Raw genomic sequence first — 25,095 nt, 5'->3', positions numbered from 1 at the left:
TGAAGTTCAGTGAATTATAATGCATCGTTAGGGTCAGCTTTAAATGCTTAGAACTTTAATAGTCCTAAAAATGTGCGGCCTATAAGCGGCCGAGAGGAAAAGTCGCTGAACACAGGTAGTTCGGTCGCGAACGGGTTGGCTGCATGGGCGTTTCTGTGGTTTTCCCCATGTGTAACGTGCATACGCACCAATTTCCCTTAGAAAGTCCTCCAAGAGAGCATTCCTCCCCTTAGGCAGATAGCCCTCGAGGCTTTGCCGTAATCACATAAACCAAACCAATAAATTTGCATTATAATTCAGCAATACATTACTTGGATCAACTCGAAGGTTTTGTACTTTAATGCTCCAACAATAAAGTCACTTATTTAGGGCATCAAGGATAGGAGGCTCCACAAAAAAAAATCCTTGAAACTCATGGTAAGGGGGCACTAAGAAAAATTATCATTTTATCAGTGTTGGTTTCATCGTAGAATGTTTGGTGCAGCTAAACCAGGATTAAAAAAGAAGAGATTGGAAAAAAAAAAAAAAAAAAAAACTTCACTTTGCTACTGGTCTACCGGCCCTGCCTGGCGTAATGCGGAAAAGCTGTCCAACTCCCCTGCAAAATCATTGCGCAGTTCTGCAGCTTGTTGCAATGTTTTCCGAAAGTCTCCTACACAGATTTGAGCACCAGTACCGAAGGATTTTAAGCTTAATTTTGGCGAGATTAAATTAAATGAACTAAATTCCTGAAATTAAAACATTCCTGCTTGTTCTGCTCTACCAGTTTTGGTTGAAGCTAAATTCGTTATATTTCTTAAAAATAATTAAATGCATCCACTTTATTCAGAAAATTTTATGCCGCCTTTACTGCATTTTCTATTTGTATTAGACAATTTTTTTCAAACACCTGCGCATAAAATGTTGGAATTAGTTCTAAGCTCCTCGCACATTCTTTAAAATATTGGTATCATAAAAACAATCAGTAGCTGCGCAGTTTTGAGACTAATACTTGCGGAGATAAGTGGTTTTTCAAAATATCAGTTATATCATAAATATTTTTTTCGTTTGTGTTAAGACGCCGAGGCACTTCCAAGTTCATACTGGAACGAGGGAGGAGTTAAACATCTATCGCCAAGTTAAAAGTGAGATCTTATAGTAACCTGTATGTCGCCAAATTTTCCTACCGCAGAAGCCGGGCAGAAACTTGCGGGGAAAAAATGAATCATTCCTTCCTTAATTCCGAAAAGAATCGATAGAATTTCATCTAATTAAAAGAAGGAGGAAATGCAAATTCGAAAGAGAACGTTTCTAGTATGTCGAAATTTGATCTAGATTTTTCGAAGAAACCAAATTAAATTACTTAAATTTCTGGTAAAATACTGATCCTTTATATTCTTTGATATATAAATCTCATCCTTTGCGTTCTATTTTATTTTTATTATTATTATCATAAGCTTTTATTTTTCTCATGTCGTTTCTTGCTGTGATCTAAAGTTTATTACCGATTATTAAATTATTTCTTGAAAAGCAAATGAGCTCATATTTTTCATATACATACACTCTTAGTGAGTGACAATACAGTGTGTTGAAGAAATTTTTTTCAAAATTCGATTTAGATTCTTTTTTTTTAATTAATAGTTTAATAATTTTTCATACATATCTTTGTTTAACGAATAAACTAAAATCTCAAAAATTTTAAGGCAATTTCTAATGTTTTGGCTAATTTTTGAAATTCATTCGATTTTTTCGATTATTATTGTCCATTATTTTAAAATTTTCAAAGTTTAAAAATGCTACAGCTCTAACGTTTCGAAATTTTCACGGATTTGCAATTCACATGGTTCTCAGAAATATTTTCGAATTTTGATTCTGACTTGCAAAACCTTTAGATAAATTGCACTGAGGCCCACGGTTTTATAAAATAAAGGTTGTAGACTGCTGGCGTAGACGTTGCATATTTATCGAATAAACAAAATTTCAGTCTCTAGTTAGTTTATCTTATAAAATTTCGAGTTGAAATTGATTTCCTAAAAGGAGATTGTCACTTACAAGTGCCTCACATTTGTTTTCGGACACTTGTATTTTTTAATTTATTTCCATATTTCTTGTACTAAATATTGAAACACAGACTTCAAATTCAAAATAAATAGCTTCAAAATACTCCTTGTAATAAAATATTTATTCCAAAAATGCTAATCAATAAACCACATAATAATTTAAGCACTCGAAAGTCGTGATGAGATTTTTTGCAAGACTATGTTTCTTATCATAATTTTTTGTTTAAAATGAAATTACATCACAAGAATTATCGTCAGCATTTGGAAATTATTACTTGCTTAGCAAAATATATTAACAGTTCTATACCTGAAATGAACATAGTAAGACGCTACAAATTAATGAGAAGTTCTGTTAGAAATTTAGTTATTCATCATTTTAAAAACGGCAAAAATATTAGAAATATCTAAAAAAATCTTTGATGTAAATCGTTCTATCTTTGACACATTAAAAACTATAGAAACTGCTGGGAACTGTTGAAAATACACTGAAGTCCGGATCTATTTCAAACTAATACGAAAGAATCGGAAATTTATCCTATGAAAAATTAAATTAAACCCAAATATTAATCTTGCAAAACTAGAAGAACGGTTTGCAATAAAATTTAAGCCTGAAACTATTAGAAGAATGATTAGAGCATATGGATACAATGGGCGATTAGCAAGAAGGAAATTCTTGGTTAGCAAGAAAGCAAGCAAAATATGCCAGCCGTTCGCAAAATCCACGGTAAGGGAAAATTTATCATATTAAAACAATGTTATATTTGCAAACAAGTCGCAGTTTAATGCATTTAGATCCGATGGACGAATTGCTGGGTGGCGAAAGCCGAATAAAATTTTGAATTCGAAAATCTTATTCTCTACTGTTAAACATCTGAGTGTAGGCATAATGGTTTGCAGATGATTCGTTGTCTCTGATATGATAAATACAGTTTTTACAGAAAATAATGAGTATAAATATATGAATAATCTTAATGAAAACCTGAAAGTATAATACAATCGAATTTCATCAAGTCTTAAATGTCTAAACATATAGCTTTAAGTATTCGTTAAAAACATCCTAAACATTCAGTCTTAGAGGCCCACCAGCGGCCGAGGGGTAAAGTCGCTGAACACTGGTAGTTTGGTTCGAGGTTCGAATCCCGCGAACGGGCTCGTTGCATGCGCGGTTTTGTGGTGTTCTTCATGTGTAACGCGCATACAAGCCAGTTTTCCTCAGAATATCCTCCACGAAGGCATCCCTCCCCTTAGGCAAGATAGCCCTCGAGGCTTTGCCGTAATCACATAAACCAAACCAAACTATAGAGTCTTAAATGTTTACTTGTAAATGTTAAATGTTGCTATACAACTGTTTTGAAGTTGTAAAAAACTCCTCCATGTTCCCCAGACTTAAATCCTATCGAATATCTGTGGAGTGAATTGGAGAAAGAACAGGGAAATATGACATTTCTTCGAATTCCTATGGAGCAATTCCATAGCAAATCCTATGGAGGAATAGTACAAAATCGAACATTGTTACATAAAACAAATTAGTTGAATCCATGCCGAAATGCATAAAAATTGTAATTTTAGCCAAAGAATATCCAAAAAATACCGAATGTCCCGTTATTTTCGTGTTTTTATTAAATATAACCTATCGAAGTGTGCGAATGCTTCTGTGAGTTCATTTTCAGAACTTTTTGAACAAACTATTAAAAAAAAAAAAAAAAAACTGAATAACTTTTTTTAACTCTCTGAATTTTCCAAAACAAGCGAATTTTAAAAAAGTGATAGTCATTTCGCAAGTATTTAGTAACTGATATTTTCAGACGAAACTTAAAAACACAAGCGTCCAAAAACAAATGTGAGCCATTGCAGATAATTCTCCTGATACGCTTTTTAAATATCTTGTAAACATTTATTAGGTCACTGGCTGTTTGTAGCTATGGTCAAAATTTCCTGTTATCAATCGAACTTAAATTTTGCCCACACATTTTGCTCTTTGTGAATGGCAACACAATGTGGTGAACGACTTCTTTTTTCAAAAATCGATTTAGATTTTTTTTAATCTGATCTTGAAACGATTTTTCCTGCATATCTTTGCTTAATGAACAACCTAAAAATTTCAAAATTTTTATTATTTGCGCCGTTCGATAAAGTGAAAAAAAAATTTAAGTAAAATTTTTTTAACATAATTTGTGACTTCTTTGGCGAGTTTTTGCATGGGTTTTCGAATTTTTGAAATTTATATTTTAAAATTTCAACATTTAAAAATGTATCAATTATAAAATTTTGAAATTTTCGCAAATTATTAAAAATCTTTTCATCCTTTTTTAAAACAAGATTGACAAAAAGATATTAAATAGTCAATTTTTTGCATTCTTTTAAGTATGATGCAGTATGAAGCAGAAGGAGAAGTTTTGATTATTCCTTGGGCATCGCTTTAAATGTAGTTTAAAGGTTAGTATATCTCAATTATTTTTCTTCCTTCTGTACAGATTTCTGTAATATTGTTTTTATTCATTTATTTATTTCCTTTCCCTTACTGAAAAGAATTACTTGAAGAGAAATTAAGGTTATTATAGAAAACTTTTGCCATTTTCTAAATGCTTCTCCTTTTACTTCCTTATACGAAGTAAAGGAAGTATTAGAATCACGAAAAATTTATATTTCAACGAAAATATCCATTTTGACCGCTATCGAATGCAATTTAAAGATGTTTTTGCTTAACATATGTACGTAAGGACTGAATAAAAGACTCTTTTTCCCCAAACGAATTATAAAACTGATTTAAAATGGATTCAGAAGAGAATTTTTCGTGGCGTCTGTACGTACGTACGTATCTCGCATTAATCAAAAACGAGTAGGCTCAGAACGTTGAAATTTTGTATATAGTGGTGCTATAATATGTAGGATGCTATAATAGGACTGCTATAATATGTATTTGTGCACCTCCCTTTTTGGTTGCAATCGGTCGCATCAAAAGTATAGAGAAAGAAAGGTGTATATATATATATATATATATATATATATATATATACCGACTTTGTTAATCGGCTCAGTGAGCTCAGTTTTTTTTATTCTTATTTGTTGGCTAACTGCGCATTTTTTGCTTTAAAAATGATTGAATTATATTGTTTTTACTTCCGGTTAAGGTTTTTATGTCTTTAGTTAACCTACATGCAATAATTGTAGAGTTATCGACAATTTAAAAGTTGTTTAAGTGCGGCTAAGCCTAATTTTTGTGTACCATAGCAGCCCTTAGCAGAACAGTGGATTTGTTGTTGCTAAGCTAGAGAAACTAAGCTTCGCAACAACAAAGAGAACGTCTTTTATTATTGCAAATTAAATCATGCTTAATCCATTCTGGAATTAACATTTAAGTTATTAAATTATCCCAAATATTGACTCAGCATAGCATCCAAAACAACAAACAAACAAACAAACAAAAACTGACTTAATGTTCAGTCAGTTTCTAGGCCTTCAATGTCTTTTTGCCGAATGCGACCAAAAGTAAACTTTCTGTTTTGTGCACCGATAAATCTGCCTTCTTGCCCGCTGGCCGAATTGCTAGTTTTTGCGTAGAAACTCTAATTTTAATTGTAAAAGTTGTTCTTTAAATTGTTTTAGCTGTATTTATGCTTTATATTTTTCTATGTTTTTGAATTTTTAATAAAAATATTTTGAGGTTTTTATGTATTTTTGCCTCGTCGCGAAGTGAGAACTGAACTAATTGAATGAGAAATATATCTGATAATGAAATTCATGGTAATAAGTTTAAATGAAATGCAGGAAAAAATGTGTATAATTTAGTATTGCGTACAAGGAAGTCATGTGGTGTATACATCAGATTTTTTATGGATAGATTCTTAATTTACTATTCATTTCATTTTATCAATCTCTAAAAAGACATAATTCACGGATTGATTAGCATTTAAAATTAATTGTAACGAAATCTATCGTGCCATTTTTAACGTTTTCTCATTTCATAAGTTTACATACATTTTTTCTCAGCATTTGATTTTAAAAGTTGATCTTCTTAATATTATTATGATACATAATATTATATTCTTCTATGAGAATTTAAAGTTCTCACAACTAAAAATGTATTTTTTATAAAGATTTGAAATTTTCAAAGGTTATAAACCAAACTCTTTGCGCTCTTTTGAAATAAGAATGATAAAAAATATTAATTAGCCCCCTTTTCACATTTTTTTTAACTAGCCGCAATTTTTATCTTTTATTAAACTCGCTCATGAGGTTTGTAGCTATATTCAAAACATTGTCATTGTTTTTAAACTATTTCCTGATAAACTATCGAGCTCAATTTTTGCACACACAACTGTTTGTAGATGACAGTATACGACGAAAGCTGTGAAGCGAGATTTTCAGAATTAGATTTAGGCTTGATACGATTTAATGTTGAACAAGTCAAAAATCACAAAACTTTACTGTTTGTACCACGAGAGAGCGCAGAAAAAAACTTTTAAACGAAGTTTCATATGAAATTTTTTATGTAATTTGATATTTTGATGAATTTTCAAAAATCGCTGTTGTATTTTTTCCGACGATTTTAGGTAACAAAATTATTGGAAGTAAAGGAATTAATTGATTTTCATTGTTGAAAAACGATTTTTCAGCTGAATAATTTGATTGATAACGGTTCATTGAAATTAAAAAGTAGAAAATGAGAAAACAGTAATAAAGTGTTTTTATAAAATAAGCTTTCATTTAGAAACTCATAATTAATGAATTTTGAGTACTATCTTTTATCATGTAGTTTAATGGGAACACAAGACTAAATAATTGTCTTTACAAAAATCCATCTACAGTTTTATATCACGAATACTAGAAACGAATACTAAAATCCTTAATAACAAAAGCTAATAACTGAATTGCATTGTCAAAAGTATAAGCCATTATCTTTATAAATTTATCAAAGGAGGTCCCACGCTTTATTTGCGATATAAAATAGCAAATATAATTTTTAAAGAGAATTATTTAATGACTTGGTATTATTAAACTATACATTACCATTTCGTATTTTAAAAACAACTAGCAATAAGTGGTTCGACTAATTACTAAACAATGGACTGTTAATTTCACTAATTAATTAAACCAAAATAAATATATTTTTAATCATTTTACTTTGCATATTTCTGGAACGCCACTTTGGCGTTCTCATACACACAACTTAGCAAGAAAAGCGTAAAAGTAAATATACTTTTCTTTTTTACAGTTGCTAAACGATAGCAGGCCATCTCATTTCAAAGGGATTTAACAATAAGAAAGTTGCCAAAAAATTGTATTTAATTTTTTAATGAGCTAAAAGTATTCGCTATAACAAGTTTTTGTATAAAGAAAAATATAAATATAGTTTAAGTTAATATTAATTATGTTATTAAAGATTAATTAAAATAATTTAATTAATTGCTTTTAATTAATATTAATTAAAAACAATCGGTCAAAAAGTTGGGCTTGAAAATTTTAAAATTTTGGTTTTTACTAAGTCATTTTTTCCTCTCTTAATAACGAGATTACATTCCTTTCCGGGTTTATCTGTTATTACAACCTCAATAAACACTTTTCCTGTAGTAAAATATTTCGCTGTTGCATAAGATCCGTTGTAAAATTGTTTTGCTGGAAAAAAAAAACAAAACTGTTCAATGAATGTGAAAGCACATCTAATATCAATTTCGTAATTTCTGTTGGAAAAGTGTTCTTCTCGGAATTCTGGGTTACAGTTCAGGAATAAAAACTTATTTTTAGTTACAATATCGTTATGTTGTGTAAAATGAAATACAATTAAAAAAAGATTTTTTGTACAGTAAACTTTTATTTTAAATGGATATGATAATTAATACACTAAAAGGAGAACATAATTTATCATAGAGTTTAATCGAGACAATAGATTAAATAATTCTATTTAGAGAGTTCATCTACAATTTTATATCACGAATAATAAGAAAGTCCATGATAAATTTAAAAAAAAAAAAAAAAAGGAAAGGTGAAATTTTATCGTTCGCCTAAAAGATGCCTAAAAAGGTTTGTTAAGTTTTTTTACGCTCTAGCTGAGCTCGCAGTCTACCAATGTGCTGTTGCACTCACTCCTGCTAATCCATTTCTTTTTATCTTTATAGGTTTGTTACTAAGTATTATTTTCTTCGCACTTACGCCACATCCAATTTAACAGCAAAATTACAAAAATTTTAAAAGCAGCAAGTGTTTAGAATTCCCGATGAAGTGTTAAGTGTTAGCATACATTTTTTTTTATATCTTTTCTCAGTTTATTATATCAATGTACAGTTTTCTTAGTGAGACGGCTTGCAAAACTTTCCCCCTTTTGATTATTAATGCTTTGTGTGCTAAATTTATAATTAAATATCATGATGATATCACTTACGCTACATAAAATTTTGTTCAACAGCAAAATCACAAAATATTTAAAAACAGCATATTTTTAGAATTTCCGATATACAGTCAAGCGCGCTGAAAATAACAATGTTTTAGACCTCCTTGGTGTTAATCCGTACAGTGTCGCCAGTGCTCGCTTTCAAATCGTTGAGTTTGCTAAAAATTTATTAAAGTTTTATAAAATATGAAATATAAAATTCGAAATTCAAAATTCGGGCTTCCAGATGCACATGTTCGCGTGGAAGACTACGTTATTCAAAATTTGATTGTCAATTCGTTTTATAATAGTGCGAAAAACAAAAATAAAGTCATGCATATTTTTTTATTATTTAATTTCTTTAAAAGTGATACAAAGCGATAATATTTCGTGGCAACAATTTGAAAAGTAATTCATACATTTAAAGTGATATGCCGCCAAATCCCGTTTCGAGACTAATAGCCCATTTGAGCTAACGCAATTTTCATCTTAAAAGATAATGGCTAATACAATGCAATTAAATTAATAGAAAGTCAAAAACGATACTGGATTATACATTTGACAATGCAATTAAATTACTAGATTTCGTTATTTAGGCGCCCCACACTTTTATTATTCGTGATATAAAATTGTAGATGAATTTACTAAAGAGAATTATTTAATCTATTATTCCCCCTCAACCAAATGATAAATAATTTAATCATTTATCTCCTTTTAGCGCGCTGATTATCATATCATTTTTAAATAAAAAGCTAAAAACATTTTTTAATTGTATTTTATTTTCTGTTTTTTAGTCTCATTTAATTGTTATCAATGATAAAAACGTTGAATCATTATTAAAGACAAGCAATAAATTATAAGGAAACTATGAAATAAAGAAAAATAACGGAATGTCATTCAAAGAATGAAGAAATCGCTATTCTTTACATGTCTCGACGATCCACACAAAAAATGCCGCCCTCAAAAAGTGTGCCGTCCGTGGCGGATCACTCCCTGTAAGCCAGCGGTTCTCAACCTTTTGACTAACGGGTACCATCTAAACAAAAACTGAAAACCTTTAGTACCACCACTACAAAGTACTACTACCACCACCACTCTTGAACAAAGCTCAGATCGTATAAATTTACGAATGTTAGAGATAAAAACTCAATCAGGGTATTGGGGTTGTAATTTTTAAATTTAATGGTTAAAAATACTTTGCTTCTTTGCGTACTACCTATTTTTCTCTTGCCTAAAACCAGTTGAGAACCCCTACTCTAGGCGGATCACACTGGTAACGTAGTAGCAAGCTGTAGGAAATTTTGCCAATTTTTTTGCATGCAATAAGTTAGTGAAGAAGATACGTGAAGCAAAGAGATTTTGTCATGGAGTACCATAAGAATCAAACTTCCTTTTAAAATTTGTCAATACGAATTTCAAAATTGACTTCACGTTACCTTGTATTACCCGTAATTATTGTCCACTGAAATTACAACAGTCATCTTCTTTTCTTATCGGACGTTTTTATGGATGTCAATACAGCAATACTTTTCGAAGTTTTGAGTTAAAATGTTTAACGGGTTTTCGGATAAGGATTTAAAAAATATAGACATGAAGAAGAAGCATAGAGAGACATGAAGATGGTTTTCCAGGGATTCGAAGTTTCCCCTTCTTGTAAATATAAAGTGATATGCTGTTTTTATATTAGAAGTTGTATAATTTAAGGCATAATCCTTTTACGCATACCTGAAATTTTTCACTATACAAGTTGAATAAAAAATATAATGCAGGTATATCTCCTTGTACTATGCTTTATTTCCCTGTGCTTCTTAAACTTTTTTCTATAAATTAGAAGACTGAAGGCATTTTACTCTTAAACGGTCCCATTTTCCTCTACCATTCAGTTCGCGACCATTTAGTCTTGCGATGCCCTGCAGATGTTCAGCAATAACACCTTACTTATTATTAGGGCTTTCAGAAGATTGCATTTAATTTTTTCCTACCACTGGTCGAGTGGTTAAGATCACTGACTGCTGGAAAGTTGACTCGTGTTCGATCTCAGGCGAATGACTGCATGGATACTTTTCGATCTTTTCTCGATGTATAAGGTGAATACGACTCATTTTCCCTTAGAAAGGCATTTTTCTCCTATGCAGATAACCCTTCTGCACTTATATTATTTTCGAATAACCTAACTCAACATTTCCATTGTAAAATTATCCGTCTTGTGAATTCGTATTTTATTTAAATCAAGTTGAATGGAATATCATAAAAGCAATTATTTATTTATTTAACCCTACTGTTAATTATAAAAATTTAGTTTCTGTCATTAATACATTTAATTATTTGATAAGAGAAATGATTTCTTAATTTTAATTAAACTATTATTTAAAATATATTTATTTTTTTATTGGAATTCTGTTAGTTGATTCTGTCCACATCATATAAGATAAAATACATAACTTCGAAAATTGTGCAAAATTTTCTAGAATATCTGCACAAATTTGTACAAAATACATACTCGTATTTCTACAGAATTCATATATGTAGATATACAGTCTACAGAAGCTATACATAAAATTTTACATAATTCTATAGGTCTCTAATCTAGTTTATAGAAAATTGGGGTATAATTCCAAAGAATTTTTAAATGTTGGATTTTTCGTAGAATTTTATATGACATTTTCGTAAGGGTAGGTCTGTATTCAATTTTAAGCCAAGCAGCATTTAATTATCCTCAATATTCAATTTCAACCAAGCAAGGGCAAATGGGGCATGTGCCCACTCCTCCGCTTTCAAGAGCGCCTTCAGATCTTTTCTAAAGTTTTTCAAAAAAACGTGAAATTTTAAATGACTTTTTAAATTATTAAAAAAAAAATAAAAATAGAAAATAAAAAGTAATTAATTTTCTTTTATTCCTTTTATTTTATTTATTAAGTTATTTATTTTATAAATTGGCGGGAAAGGGCTATTAGTCTTGAAACACAATTTTGCATTGTTTTACTTTTCGTTCGAGTTTGATGCCATTCGACAAAATGTAAGGTCTTTTAAATTTAATCTGTCAGTTATTAACAAACTAAGCTACTTAAAAGCAAAAGATGCAGTTCTTAGGAATATTATTTTTATACTTCTGAATCGGATGGCTTGAAATAAAAATGCATTTCATTCATGATATATTTAATTAAAAACATTCAATGTTTTTATAAAATTACATTGTATATCTTTTCACATTCCCATATCAATCTATAGTATATATATTTATATATAACTAGTATCCTGTAAAATACTTCGCTAGTTCATCTGATCCATCTATTAATAACTCCTACTAATAAACCGTATTAAACTTTGAATGGCCTTTTCGGCGACTGTTAAAAATCTGAACAGTTTCAGATTTTTTTTATTAACTGTATTCATTCATTTTTATTTACAGTTATATTTTTTATTTTACCTATTAGCCAAAAAGAGCTATTTTGCGTGGCCCACTGTACATGTGTTGTTTCACTTTTTATTCCAGTATGTTGCCATTCAAAAAAACGTAACATATTATTTTTTCCTGTTCAAATTTTCTATTATTAATTAACAGACTAAACTATTTACGAATGTTAGAGAATAGTTTAAGCAATAGATGCATATCTAAAGAATATTTTTTTTATTTTTTAATCTGATTTATTAAAAAACGCATTTAATTCATGATGTAACTAATTAAAAACATTCAATATTTTTTATAGAATTACATTATATATTTTCCCCTTTTTAAATATGTAGGTGATATATAACTTTGCCATGTTAATCTAAATGCATATTCACTCAATATCCTATAAAATGTTTCGCTATTCCACCTGGCCTATGCCTACAGATAATCTCTACTGACAAACCATATTAAACTTTCAAAGAGCTGTTTTAGGCGATCGCTAAAATCTGAACTCTTCCAGATTCTTTTTCACTTATTTATTTTATTTTTAGATCAGTGTTGCACACTTGCTGGTGACTGATATTATTCAAAAGTAGAATTTGTAAAGTTACGCTAACAGCCAATCCCTGCTATTGTGTGGCCACCACATTTGAAACTTAGGACGTCAAGTATATATGAAGATTCTTAACTTGATTATAAAACTGATGAATTCTATTTGCATTATTTCGGTTTTATTTTTGTGATTCAATTAGTTAAAGTTTGCAATAAATTAAAATTCATGAGGTTCTTTTCGGTAATCATATAATATGTGATGTACTGCTTATTTAGTTATTTATTTCTGAAATGTTCCTAAACCTCTTCTTCTTTTTTAATTCAAACGTGCTACGAAATGGTTGGAAGAAATGAATAAAATAACAACAAATTGTAGTGCCCCTATGTAAAAAATAAATAACTATCTCGGTAGATCGCATGCTCCATCATTACCAAAATTTCTTTATTCCAGTTTTTAGAGGGAAAAAAAAAATAATAAGATCCTAATTTAAAATGCATAAGCTTATTTTATATTAGGAAAGGCGAAAAGAGAAAAGGGTGTGGCATGGAAGCAGTCAGCTCAAAAGGTATTTTCTCCCTCCTTTCTGCATGCGTTCCTGGTGTAATGGTAGCACACTCGCCGCGTATTTGAGAGGTCCAGGTTCGAGTCCCGGCGAGGGCATTGCTCATTTTTTACGTCTCCTGCTTCAAAATATCCTTAATGACTCTACAGTCTGATCAATGTTTCCGCTTTTTTTTTTTTTTTTAAGATTCGTTAAATTGAGGAAAGTATCCACATGATGAAGATATCCGGATAATTTCACCTATAAAAATTGTTACTGCTTGTAGTTCCCAAATTTGTAGTTATTTTTTTTTTTTTTTTTTAATCTTCTGGCATGTTTTTCACGAAGTTTATGAGGACTGTTAATGTACAAAAATACTAATCAACACTTGAAAACTCTGAGAAGTATCAAAATGTTTAATTTTATTATACTCTGTTTTGAAGCTGCGAGTGGGAATGATTTGCAAAGCAATTTAAAATGGAATTCTAAGTTTTAAAACTTTATTTTAGAAAACAGATAAGACGTTATTTTTATACATTTAAAATCGTGAATTTTAGGATTCCATCAATACAAAGGATGTTATAAGCCTTATTATTATGACCCAGTTTTTTTATTTGCATTCTGCGAACTGCTTTGATGACAATTTTAAGATATCAAGAGATGTCTACGGTAGTTATTGGTTACTGTTACTTTAGTTATTATTTCCGGCATTGGCAGTGACATCAGCATCTTGGCTGATATGATTCAGAAAGTCTAAGAGAAAAAAATGGTGAAGAATAAAGAAAGACGAAGAGAGAAAAATGTGTGTGAGGTTTATGTTTACATGTAATGTTTTTAAAAACGACAGCAATAAAAAACAGTGTGAGAGATATCACTGAGCAGTCAAGAAGTTTTAGTTCTTTTCGTTCGCTTGATGAGTTAAATCAACATTAACTCATGAAAAATATTATTCGAAACAGCTTATTGGGATCGAAAACTAGGGTTGAACGCTGGGCAGAGCCAGAGCTTACTGTGATGACTTCGTGGTTTAATAAGGCACCATTTAGCAAGACGAAACAAACATTTATTAAATATATAATTCAAAGCATAATATAATAGTTACTCAGAGCAGTACGTCGCTCCTACCGCATAGTACAATCTACTACCTTCCTCTTCCGAGGCTAACATGCAACACAAGCGTCTAGCCCCTCAGATGCTAGTTTCCTCCTGATTCCTCCTTGATCGTTTGCGCAGATTCACGCGCAGCGTGTTTACCCCAAGGAGCTGGGCGTGGTCAAAGCCGATTTTTTTAAAACGCCACGCGTTTAAAACGTTACGAACTTGGTGCGCATTACTGAATGTAAATTAATTAATTTTATTAGTTTTTATGAAATAGTTTTCTTTTTAATTGGTATATATATTTATTTGTTCAGATGTTTTATTATAAATCTATACATAAAGGAAGAATTCCTGATTTATTCATTTATTCACGTACAGATCATTGCCCGAAGCTATTAGAGATACAGATATCAAAACTTAGGAGCTTATTACTTTTGTATCGAAAATATTATTTAAGAAGCGATTTTTTAAGATTCGGCGTGCAAAACATGTTTTTATGTTTTTTCATATAAGGAAGAAACAGATGTACATAAGATTCTTGCTTTAAAATGTATGGAATATGAATACATAAAAACCAATTTCAAACGTTTTCAAAATTCGGCAACGAAGGGGGGGGAGAACGTGTTCTTCACATATTCCTTCATACCTCAGATATCCATAAGACACACTTATGAATTATTGCTGTAAAATGTAAGGAATACGAATAAATGCTGACATCAACATGTGTGGGGAGGGGGACTGATTGGCATAAAATACAAGTTTACATAATGTACAAGTAAGCCTTATTAAAGGTGCAAACCAGATATGTAAAGCTAGTTAGTATTAAAAAAAACTTAAGGTTTCTATTATTTAATGTTATTAATAATTAAAACCCCAAAATAAAAATGTAGCAGCATGTGGCAATTCACAAAACTGTTATGAGTTTATTACCATGTTCAGTTAGTTTTAAACAATTCTACACATAATAAAATGGCCAGTGCACAACATGTGAATGTACATGGGGTTGAATAATTAGAAAATAAAAAACTTGACAAATATTAAATAGCAAGTATTGAATAGTAGAAAATATTGCTTACCGTTCAAATTTGGGAATGACTCAGTTTCACCAAAATATATTTATCTACATTAAAAATGCTTGGTAATAATCTATTGACTGAACACTTTAAAAGTCAATGAATGATTGATTGTATGGACAATATTTGGTATTGTTGGACTTGGGAGGGGGGGAAGAAAGACAGTAATGCAAGGAGGACGAACAAAAATAGACTTACTCATTAATCACAGAATATATCAGCCTATCACGAGGACCTGACATAAAGGTTCAAAACCCTGTTCTGACCTTCTACATCTGTTCCTGATCATTTTAAGGATTAAAGTTGGAATTATCTTATTATTAAAGAGAAGTTCTAAAGAAAGAGAAAGAGATAGTATTATATAAATAAGAAAAAAATATCATCTGACACATATAAAACACTTACAGGCAGTTGAAAGATGTTTTAGATGATAAAAATGAACAAAAGGAATTGTGAATAGGTACTAATGACTATTGTTAAAATATATATTTTTCACTAGATGTGTTAAGTTTCTTCAGTGGAATTATGTGTAAAATTTTTGTGATCCAAAATAATTTTTAGAATTGTATTATTGTCTTCATTCTGTGAAGTTATTGTAGAAGTTTTTGTCAGTTTCCTTTTCGTTTTGTATTTGAGAATCTTTTGGGTATTATATTTTTATTAGGTGGAATATCTTTATTAGCAGTTGGGAAATGTAAATGTATTTCGGGTAGAGTAGACTTTAAGGTAACCCTTGTATTTTGGCGAAGTTGTTTGATTTATCGCCAAGTTGTTGTTTCATTTATGGTAGCCTGAATAGTTGAATGTTATGGAAACCCTATTGTGACGTAATCGGGTGCATGCATGATTCTGGGAAATTTTTAATCATGGGATGTTTTGTAAGCGTTTTTGTGGTGTGTGTTTAGACGGTAGAATGGCCAAATGTAGTAAGATTAATTTGAAGTTTCTGTACGATTTGGAGCGAAAGAGAAAAGAACTTTAATTGACTGGTGTGTAAATGATAGTTTACTTAGTAGCCATTATAAGTGTCCTGTATGTATAGGGTGATCAGCGAATAAGCCCTGATTTCAAAATTAAATATCTCTACAACAAAAATCGATAGAATTATGCGGTAAACTGTACATTTATTAGCAAAACTGTAAAAATAGTGTACAAAAGTTTAGAAAATTTAGTTACGAAAATCGTTAACAGATGGCGCTCTGCATTGAAAATTATTTCTGAAAGGAGTCAAAAAAAATAATTAAAAAAATAAAGCAGCCCTTGCAATCAAAATACAATTTTTTCAAAATGTTCACCATTCGAAACAATGAGGTGGCGTAAATGAACAATGAAATTTGACATCACGTCTTGCAATGTCTCGACGGAAATGGAATAACATGCAACACTAATGAACGATTCAAGCTCATCTAGAGTAGCAGGATTGTTTCGATAGACAGCGTCTTTCAATGCGCTGCACAGAAAGAAGTCACATGGACTCAGATCGGGAGAATATGGAGGCCAAGCTATTCCTGTGTCAGTAAATTGAGGATAATCTAACGCAATTACTCTATTCTCAAAGTATTCATGAAGAAAGTGAAAAACTTTATTTGTTCGATGTGGTCGAGCCCCATCTTTCAGGAACCAGTCGATACCTGGTCGACCCTCCAACACTAGTTGAGTGCTGACAAATTGTTCTAAAATTGTAACGTAACGTTCAGTAGTTATCGTTTCTCATATGAAAAAGGGTCCGATAATGCCTCTGGTGCATACCACAGCCCATGTTATAACTTTAGGCGAATGCAGTGCTTTTTCTTCACACAAATGAGGATTTTCAGTACACCAAAAGCTCCAGTTTTGTTTATTAACGATTCCATTCAAATGAAAATGTGCTTCATCTGTGAACCAGATGCAGCTCCCATCAAATCTGTCGTTGTTGATCATTGTTAGAATCTGATTCGCAAAGTCAACCCTTTGTTGCACAGCTTTCATGGGTATGGCCTGATGACTTTGGATTTTGTATGGAAACAGCCGTAGGCTATTTTTAATTTTTTTTTCTTTTTTTTTTCTGTGTGTGCCCGTTCAAACCTGTCTCTGATGCTTTTCCTAGGATTTTGCTGAACAAACCCAGAAGCTTTGGTTGCAGTTTCAGGAGTGACTATAGTTTGCTTAGGCCCAACGTTTCCCTTTCAATCATCAGCCATGCTGCCAGTCCATTCGAATTTCGTGAAGAGCATGAGAATGGTTTTCGCATCGGGTCCAACTGGAACATTGAATCGGTTTTGAAATCTGCAACGTGTTGCCATAGGACTGTGTTCTAATGGGCGAAATTCCAGAACCAAAATACACATTGTTCAATGAAATACATTATTTCACTTTCTACGCTAGCCTCTTTTCACTAGCCAACAGTTGTACTGATCACTTTCGACTTCGAAACACATTTTAAAGGCTATTGTTAGGTCATTGCGATTACAGCGCCATCTGTTAGCGATTTTCATAACTAAATTTTATAAACTTTTGTACACCATTTTTACAGTTTTTCTAATAAACGTACAGTTTACCGCATAATTCTATCGATCTTTGTTGTAGAGTTATTTAATTTTGAAATCAGGGCTTATTCGCTGATCACCCTGTAGGAAGGATATGCGTCTAGTCGAACGTAAACACCGCTTAGATGGATGTGAATGAGTTTGTAGGAAGAAAGGTTCAGATGGTCACTATGTGAAGCGTTCGATCAGAAAGAGTACTTGGTTTGAAAAAAGTCATTTGAGTATGATTGATATATTGATTTTTACGTGGCTCTGGGAGTACGAAGCGAATTCGAAAATCATGGTAAGCGAATATTTGCTTTTGGTAGTGCTTAAATGTATAACATGTTTTTCCTTTTTTATGTTATTTTATTGTTTGGTTTGAAATGTATTTTATTGAGATTATGTCTTTTTTGTTTGCCTATGCAGCGGCAGCGCCAAACAGGCAATACGGACTTAAAAACTGTACAGAAAAGCGCCAATTGGCGAAACAGTAAACCCGTTTGGCAAACCTACAGGCTGACGGAGAGAGAAGATTTTTCCCCGGCAGTCAAGTGGAACTACTTCAACAAATGTGTGCGTCTCTGTTTTCGCCGAGATATGTAAACTTGTGTACTCGCATCTGTACTGTGCTCTGAATTTCTTCAGCCGTTATAATGTATCCGGCAACTGTTACTTTTCCTTATTAAATTTGATTATTAATTGTAACATGTCTATCTTAACTAAGATTTCGGCTTTCCTAGTTAATGTTAGGGATATTTTCGTATGCACGTGTTACTCACACGTACATCATTGGTGACCCTGTCCCTCGCTCCTTCTGTTTCGATCCCTAATGACTATCTGTCTCAATCTTTGTTTAAAAACTAAAAATATGCCTTATTTTGATGCCAATGCTCTTCCTTATGACTGATAAAGGCTCAACCCTATTTAGTTCCTCCTCATTTTATCGTACGGATTACTTAAGGAGGATTTACAGGTATGTGGTCAAATTTTTTTAATTATCTGTGATTGGTCTTAATTATGTTTTTGTGATATGTTTTGCTCTAAAATTATAGTTTTAATTTAATTATTGATTGTTTAAAATTGATCTTTGGGTAATATTCGTGCTCACACTTTTATTGAGATATTGAATGTCTTCATTATTTTATTCTAAATTGATACTGTTTTGATAAGGTATAGTGCAAAACATTAAGTTTACGATTTACGATATATTTATAATTGGCAACCATGCCAGGATCGGAAGGCCAAACCAACGAGGAATCGAATATGGCGGTTCAGGAGCCACAAATCTCACACGTGGCAGTTAAAATTCCCCCTTTATGGAAAAAAAAATGTTAAACTTTGGTTTATTCAAGTTGAAAGTAACTTTGCTTTAGCGAAGATTAGTAGCGATAGTACGAAATACAACCGCGTGGTTTCTTCGATAGACCCTGAAACTCTTTCCGCAGTATCAGATATTTTATTTAATCCCCCAGCGACGGCTAAATATGATGCCCTTAAAGCTAGGTTAATAGTAGAATTCTCAGATTCGGAAAGCGAGCAAATACGCAGACTTATTTCTGAATTGCATTTAGGGGACGACAAACCATCTCACGTATTGAGAAAAATGAGAGAATTAGGTGGAAACTGTATAACTGACGAATTTTTAAAATCATTATGGCTGCAAAGGTTACCTTCCGAGGTGCATGCCATTTTATCAATAAGTTCGGAATCCTTAGACAATTTAGCAAAAATGGCTGATAAGATAGCTGAAGTGCGCACGCCAACGAACAACAGCGTGTTCGCGGTCCAGGCAGCTTCGGCGAGTTCCCCCAGAAACCCTAACGATTCTGGTGCCCCCCTCGAGGAGCTTAAGGCCTTAAGGAGTGAAATCTCTGCCCTAAGTAAACAAGTCGAGCGACTCTCCCGCGGAAAAACGAGGAATAATTTCCCCCGGGATCAACATAACACAGCACGTAGTTTTTCGCGTGGGCATTCCTGAGAGCGTGTGAACAATTATTGTTATTTTCATTCGCGATTCGGTAATAATGCACGAAAATGTCGAGCACCTTGTTCCTTTTCTCAGAACACTACGGCCCAGGAAAACTAGTAGTAGCGGCTGTCGATCGAAATTCATCGGCAGTCGCACATGCATGTCGTTTACATGTTTACGATAACAGACTAAATTTAAACTTTTTGATTGATTCGGGCTCGGATGTTTCATGTGTGACACCGACTTCTAAGTTTAAGAAAATGCATCCTGATTCGCTTCAATTATTTGCCGCGAATAATTCCAGAATTTCTACGTATGGAACAAAATTGTTAACTGTGAATTTAGGACTCAGACGAAACTTTTCTTGGAAGTTTTTAATCGCCGATGTACCAGTGCCTATAATAGGAGCCGACTTTTTAAGGCATTTTGAACTTTTAATCGATTTAAAACGAGGTAGGCTTATCGATAACACTACGAAATTAACTCGTATTGGTTCTCTTTCCGATTCTAAAAATTATTTTTCGGTAAAGTTAATATCTGGTGATTCACCATATCACAGAATCTTGAAAGACTTTCCGGAAGTACTGAAGTTAAAATCCGATTCGGGTAGAGTAAAGCATAGTACGGTTCATTACATCGAAACAAACGGTCCTCCTGTGCACAGTAAACCGCGTAGGTTAAGCCCTAAGTTATACGAAGCAGTAAAAAACGAATTTCAATTTATGATAGATCAAGGTATTTGTAGACCATCAAAATCAGCATGGTCATCACCTCTTCATGTAGTTTCTAAAAGTTCGGGCGACATACGGCCAGTAGGAGACTACCGAAAACTAAACGCGTGCACCGAACCCGACAGATACCCTATCCCGCATTTACAAGACTTTAATAATACGCTTAGCGGAAAGACAATTTTTTCAAAAATTGATATCGTTCGGGCATATCATCATATACCAGTCCATCCAGATCATATACCGAAAACTGCAGTTTGCACCCCATTTGGTCTTTTCGAATTTCCGTTTTTAAATTTCGGACTGTGCGGAGCAGCTCAAACCTTTCAAAGGTTTATGAACGAAATTCTTGGAGATCTAAAATTCGCCTACGTCTACTTAGATGATATTTTGATATTTAGTGATACGGAAGATGAGCATAAATCTCACCTACGTACTATTTTTGAAAGATTAACTTCATATGGATTGACAATTAACGCTTCGAAATGTGTTTTCGGCGTTCCGGAAATATCTTTTTTAGGCCATATAATCAATAAAGATGGTACCAAGCCTCTGACGAACAAAGTGGAACCGATACTTAACTACCCACTTCCTAAAACGGTAAAAGATTTGCAGAGATTTTTAGGATTTTTAAATTTTTACCGTCGATTTTTACCCAACGTATCCCAGAATCAAATACATTTAACTTCGTATTTAAAAGGGGCTAAGAAAAATGATAAGACAATCCTGAATTTGTCTGAGGAAGCGCGGAGTGAATTTCAAAAGTGCAAACAGCTAATCGCTAATGCTGTTCTTTTGGCACACCCGAAGAAAGATGCCCAGTTGGTTTTACAGGTTGATGCGTCAGACTTCGCGATCGGTGGAACGCTATCACAAATAGTTGATAGAAATTTACAGCCTCTCGCATTTTTCTCACGAAATCTTTCGCAGGCGGAAAGGAACTATAGTGCGTATGATCGAGAGCTATTGGCAGCTTATGCTGCTATTAGGCATTTTAAGCATATGTTGGAAGCACGGAACTTTTCTTTAATCACCGATCACAAACCGCTCACGTATGCATTCCGACAGCCTGACGAAGTGTTCACCTCGTCAGGCTAGGCAGTTAGACTTTATCTCACAATTCACCACTGAAATTCGCCATATAAAAGGTTCGGAGAATATCGCTGCCGACGTACTTTCGCGTATAGAAGCAATAAGCATGCCTAACCCTATCGACTATGAGGAAATCGCTAAAATGCAAGAAATCGACCCAGAATTACAAACATTGCTTAAAGAGTCAAAAGTTCTACATCTCAAAAAAGTTACCTTACCGAATTGTAGCTTACCGATATATTGCGATGTGTCAACAAGTAACGCCCGTCCTTACATTCCTCCGGCATTCCGTGAGAAAGTTTTTGCCACCTTGCACAATTTGTCTCACCCCGGCATTCGCGCATCAACAAAGTTAGTATGTTCACGGTTTGTTTGGTCTTCCATCCGCAAAGATTGCGCGAAATGGGCACGGCAGTGCATTCCGTGCCAGAAAGCAAAAGTAAGCAGGCATACTAGAACCCCGTTAATGAAGTTTCCAGAGCAATCACAGAGGTTTGATCACGTCCACCTTGACCTTGTTGGTCCCCTACCTCCTTCTCAAAATAATTATTACTGTCTAACTATGATAGATAGATTTACTAGATGGCCCGAAGCAGTACCCTTACCAGACATAACAGCACGCGCAGTAGCACAGGCTTTCTATGACCACTGGATTACTCGATTTGGTTGTCCGACTGTTATTACTACCGACCAAGGGCGACAGTTTGAAAGCGGCTTATTTCGAGCCCTTTCCCAATTATTGGGAATGAAGAGGATCAGGACGTCTCCGTACCACCCACAGGCGAATGGACTGATCGAGGAATTCCACCGTCCTTTGAAAGCGGCCTTAAAAGCGCACGATACCAGTGACTGGGTGGCTGCCCTTCCAACGCTGCTGATGGGTTTCCGCGCCGCTCTCAAAGAGGACATAGGAGCAACCACTTCTGAACTGGTGTATGGAAAGACTATCCGTCTCCCAGGAGAATTTTTCAATCCGACACCTCCGGATGCGTCCCCCAAACAGTTTGTGGAGGATTTAAAATCTCACTTTGCCAGTGTCCGCCCGACCACGACTTCTAGCCACGGCCAGCGAACATGTTTCATTCATCCACGCTTTCACAAGTCCACATATGTGTTTGTTCGACACGACGGAGTTAGAAAACCACTTCAAACTCCTTATGATGGACCATTTAAGGTGCTAGAAAGACGAGATAAAACGTTTGATCTCGAAATAAAAGGGACTAAGCAAACGATCTCCATAGATAGACTGAAACCCGCTTTTGTAACCATGGACTCTTCTCAAGTTGCTTCCAAGAGTGTGAAAAAAACTTCGGACAATTGTATCACCCGTTCTGGACGATTAATCCGACCCCCGCATCGGTATGTCACATTTCGTTGCGGAGGGAGTATGCAGCGGCAGCGCCAAACAGGCGATACGGACTTAAAAACTGTACAGAAAAGCGCCAATTGGCGAAACAGTAAACCCGTTTGGCAAACCTACAGGCTGACGGAGAGAGAAGATTTTTCCCCGGCAGTCAAGTGGAACTACTTCAACAAATGTGTGCGTCTCTGTTTTCGCCGAGATATGTAAACTTGTGTACTCGCATCTGTACTGTGCTCTGAATTTCTTAAGCCGTTATAATGTACCCGGCAACTGTTACTTTTCCTTATTAAATTTGATTATTAATTGTAACATGTCTATCTTAACTAAGATTTCGGCTTTCCTAGTTAATGTTAGGGATATTTTCGTATGCACGTGTTACTCACACGTACATCACCTATATTGTAGAATTTGGTACTCCTTTGACTTTTTAAGTGAAAATATATCGATGTGTACATGGACAAAGTAAAGGGAGAGCGCAATGCAAGTTTGTGCAATTCTGGGATTTTTTATCAAGTGAAAATAGGTCGATGTGTACATGGATAATGTTAAAAGAGTGCGCAATGCCATTTTTGAGCAATTCGAGGAATTATTTTTAAGTGAAAATAGGTCGACGTGTATATGGATAAAGTCAAAGGAGTGGAGTGCGCAATGCCATTTTTATGCAATTCAAGGATTTTTTTAAAGTGAAAATAAGTCGATGTGTACATGGATACCGAGTTTCTGCAATTGTTTGTCGTTATTTTCGGCAAAAATCGCCGCTTCGCAAGCCAAAATTAACGAGTCAAAGAATTGCACAAAATCGGTATCCATGTACCAGCAAAAATCGCCGAGGGGCACCCTAAAATATACTTTTACCTGTATTTCTTGTGCATTTAACATATCATATATTATCTAGTTGTAGTGGTGCTGATTTTAGAATCCTGTCTAACACATCACATTGTTTGTCAGATTTTAATGAATCTACTTATTCTAAACATGTTTGATTTAATTCATTCTTTGTGTTCCAGTGAGAGGGTCTGTGATTTTTTTTTTTGGCTACTTAATTCAAAATTCATTTTTATCATCTATAATAAGTGGATAATTCATTATGTATTGTAGTTGTAGTATAAGTAGCAGTATTTCTAGTGTGCTGATGTCAGTAATGTATTTAACAAGTAGCAGTATTTCTAATGTGCTTGCACATACTCTACATAACTTATAAGGTATTTCTCCCGCCTTCTTGGAGTGGTGATCTGCACACTAGGCGCATGTTCCAGAGGTCCGCAGTTCGATTCCCGGCGAAGGCATTGCTAATTTTTCATTCTGTCTTGCTTCCAATGTAAAATTCTAATGTTTGTACAGTGGCGCCCGAACTTAAAGGGTGTTAGATGATTGTTCTCCACACCCAGGATTTGGCGATTAAGTCCCCTAAAAACCTCAGTCTCCCTTTAAAAGGAGGAGTATATAAAGTATTTCTCCCACCTTCTCGGCATGTCTTCATGGTGTGATGTGTATCTAGAGGTCCGTGGTTTGATTCCTGGCAAAGGCATTGCATATTTTTCATCTTACCTGCTTCCAAAAAAATACCTAATGCCTCTACAAACTGATGAATCAATACAGCTGCATATATATCAATGAATGCATATCAGTGCACTGTATGTGATATGTACAAGTTTGGTTACTTTCATGTATAGTGTATATTTCTGTATTATGTGTTGATGAAACAGACCACCCATTCTCAACTACATATAAACAGTGTTTCATTTGTTTTATGTTTGATTCTTAAATTCCAAATCTTACTTGTTAATTTACCTTTATTTGCTGTAATTAAGCGATGAATCATTTTATCTCTTGCAAATCCCCCCAAAGTCCTGCTATGCTGCCTCAACGTGGCGGGGGGGGTCACTGGGCGGAACGGGCGAAGTACGTCGGGAGCATAGCTTCTGGTAGGGCCACCCTAGGCGTGAAGGCTGTTCCAACATGCCCAGCTAAAGCATAGCAGGTGAAGAACCCTCAGGGGATTGCCGTCTTGGTGATCGGGTATCACACTCCCGGGGCCCCAGTGACCTTTCCTCCTCTCTTTCCTCTCCTCTTGTCTAGCTCTCTCTCCTAATTTTCTCCCTTGTGGTTTCCTCTACTGGAGGTTGGGGCTCACTGTGAGATGCAGATACTACTCTTGATTTCTGTCTCACCATGGTGAGAATACCGCCTATGCGTTTGCCGTGCATGGTGACCCGTAGGGTGGGAAAGGAGGATCCTGGCAGTTGAGGGGCGAGGTACTGTCCCCAACACACTGCTTTGGCCTCTGCTTCTACTTAAAACGGGAGGCACTTAGCTGTCCCCGCTAGTGTCAATCGGCTGGCCACTAGTCCTATTGGTCAGTGGTTAGGGGATA

The 25,095-nt window shown here is 33.9% G+C and overlaps 1 long non-coding RNA gene across 1 annotated transcript in view; it reads left to right on the top strand.

Annotated features, from left to right (window-relative positions):
• The first annotated feature begins 1,198 nt into the window (after positions 1-1,198).
• LOC146999196 (uncharacterized) overlaps positions 1,199-25,095 on the top strand; it is a 30,563-nt gene continuing 6,666 nt past the window's right edge. The window contains exons 1-2 of the long non-coding RNA XR_015041767.1: positions 1,199-1,353; positions 4,405-4,475. This is a non-coding gene — a long non-coding RNA (uncharacterized LOC146999196). The remainder of the gene's footprint in view (positions 1,354-4,404; positions 4,476-25,095) is intronic.

The sequence above is a fragment of the Stegodyphus dumicola genome, chromosome 1, assembly GCF_044657685.1.
Source record: "Stegodyphus dumicola isolate Sdum_Otavi_A_Nest chromosome 1, ASM4465768v1".
NCBI lineage: Eukaryota > Metazoa > Arthropoda > Arachnida > Araneae > Eresidae > Stegodyphus > Stegodyphus dumicola.
This window is presented reverse-complemented; position numbering and strand designations above follow the sequence as displayed.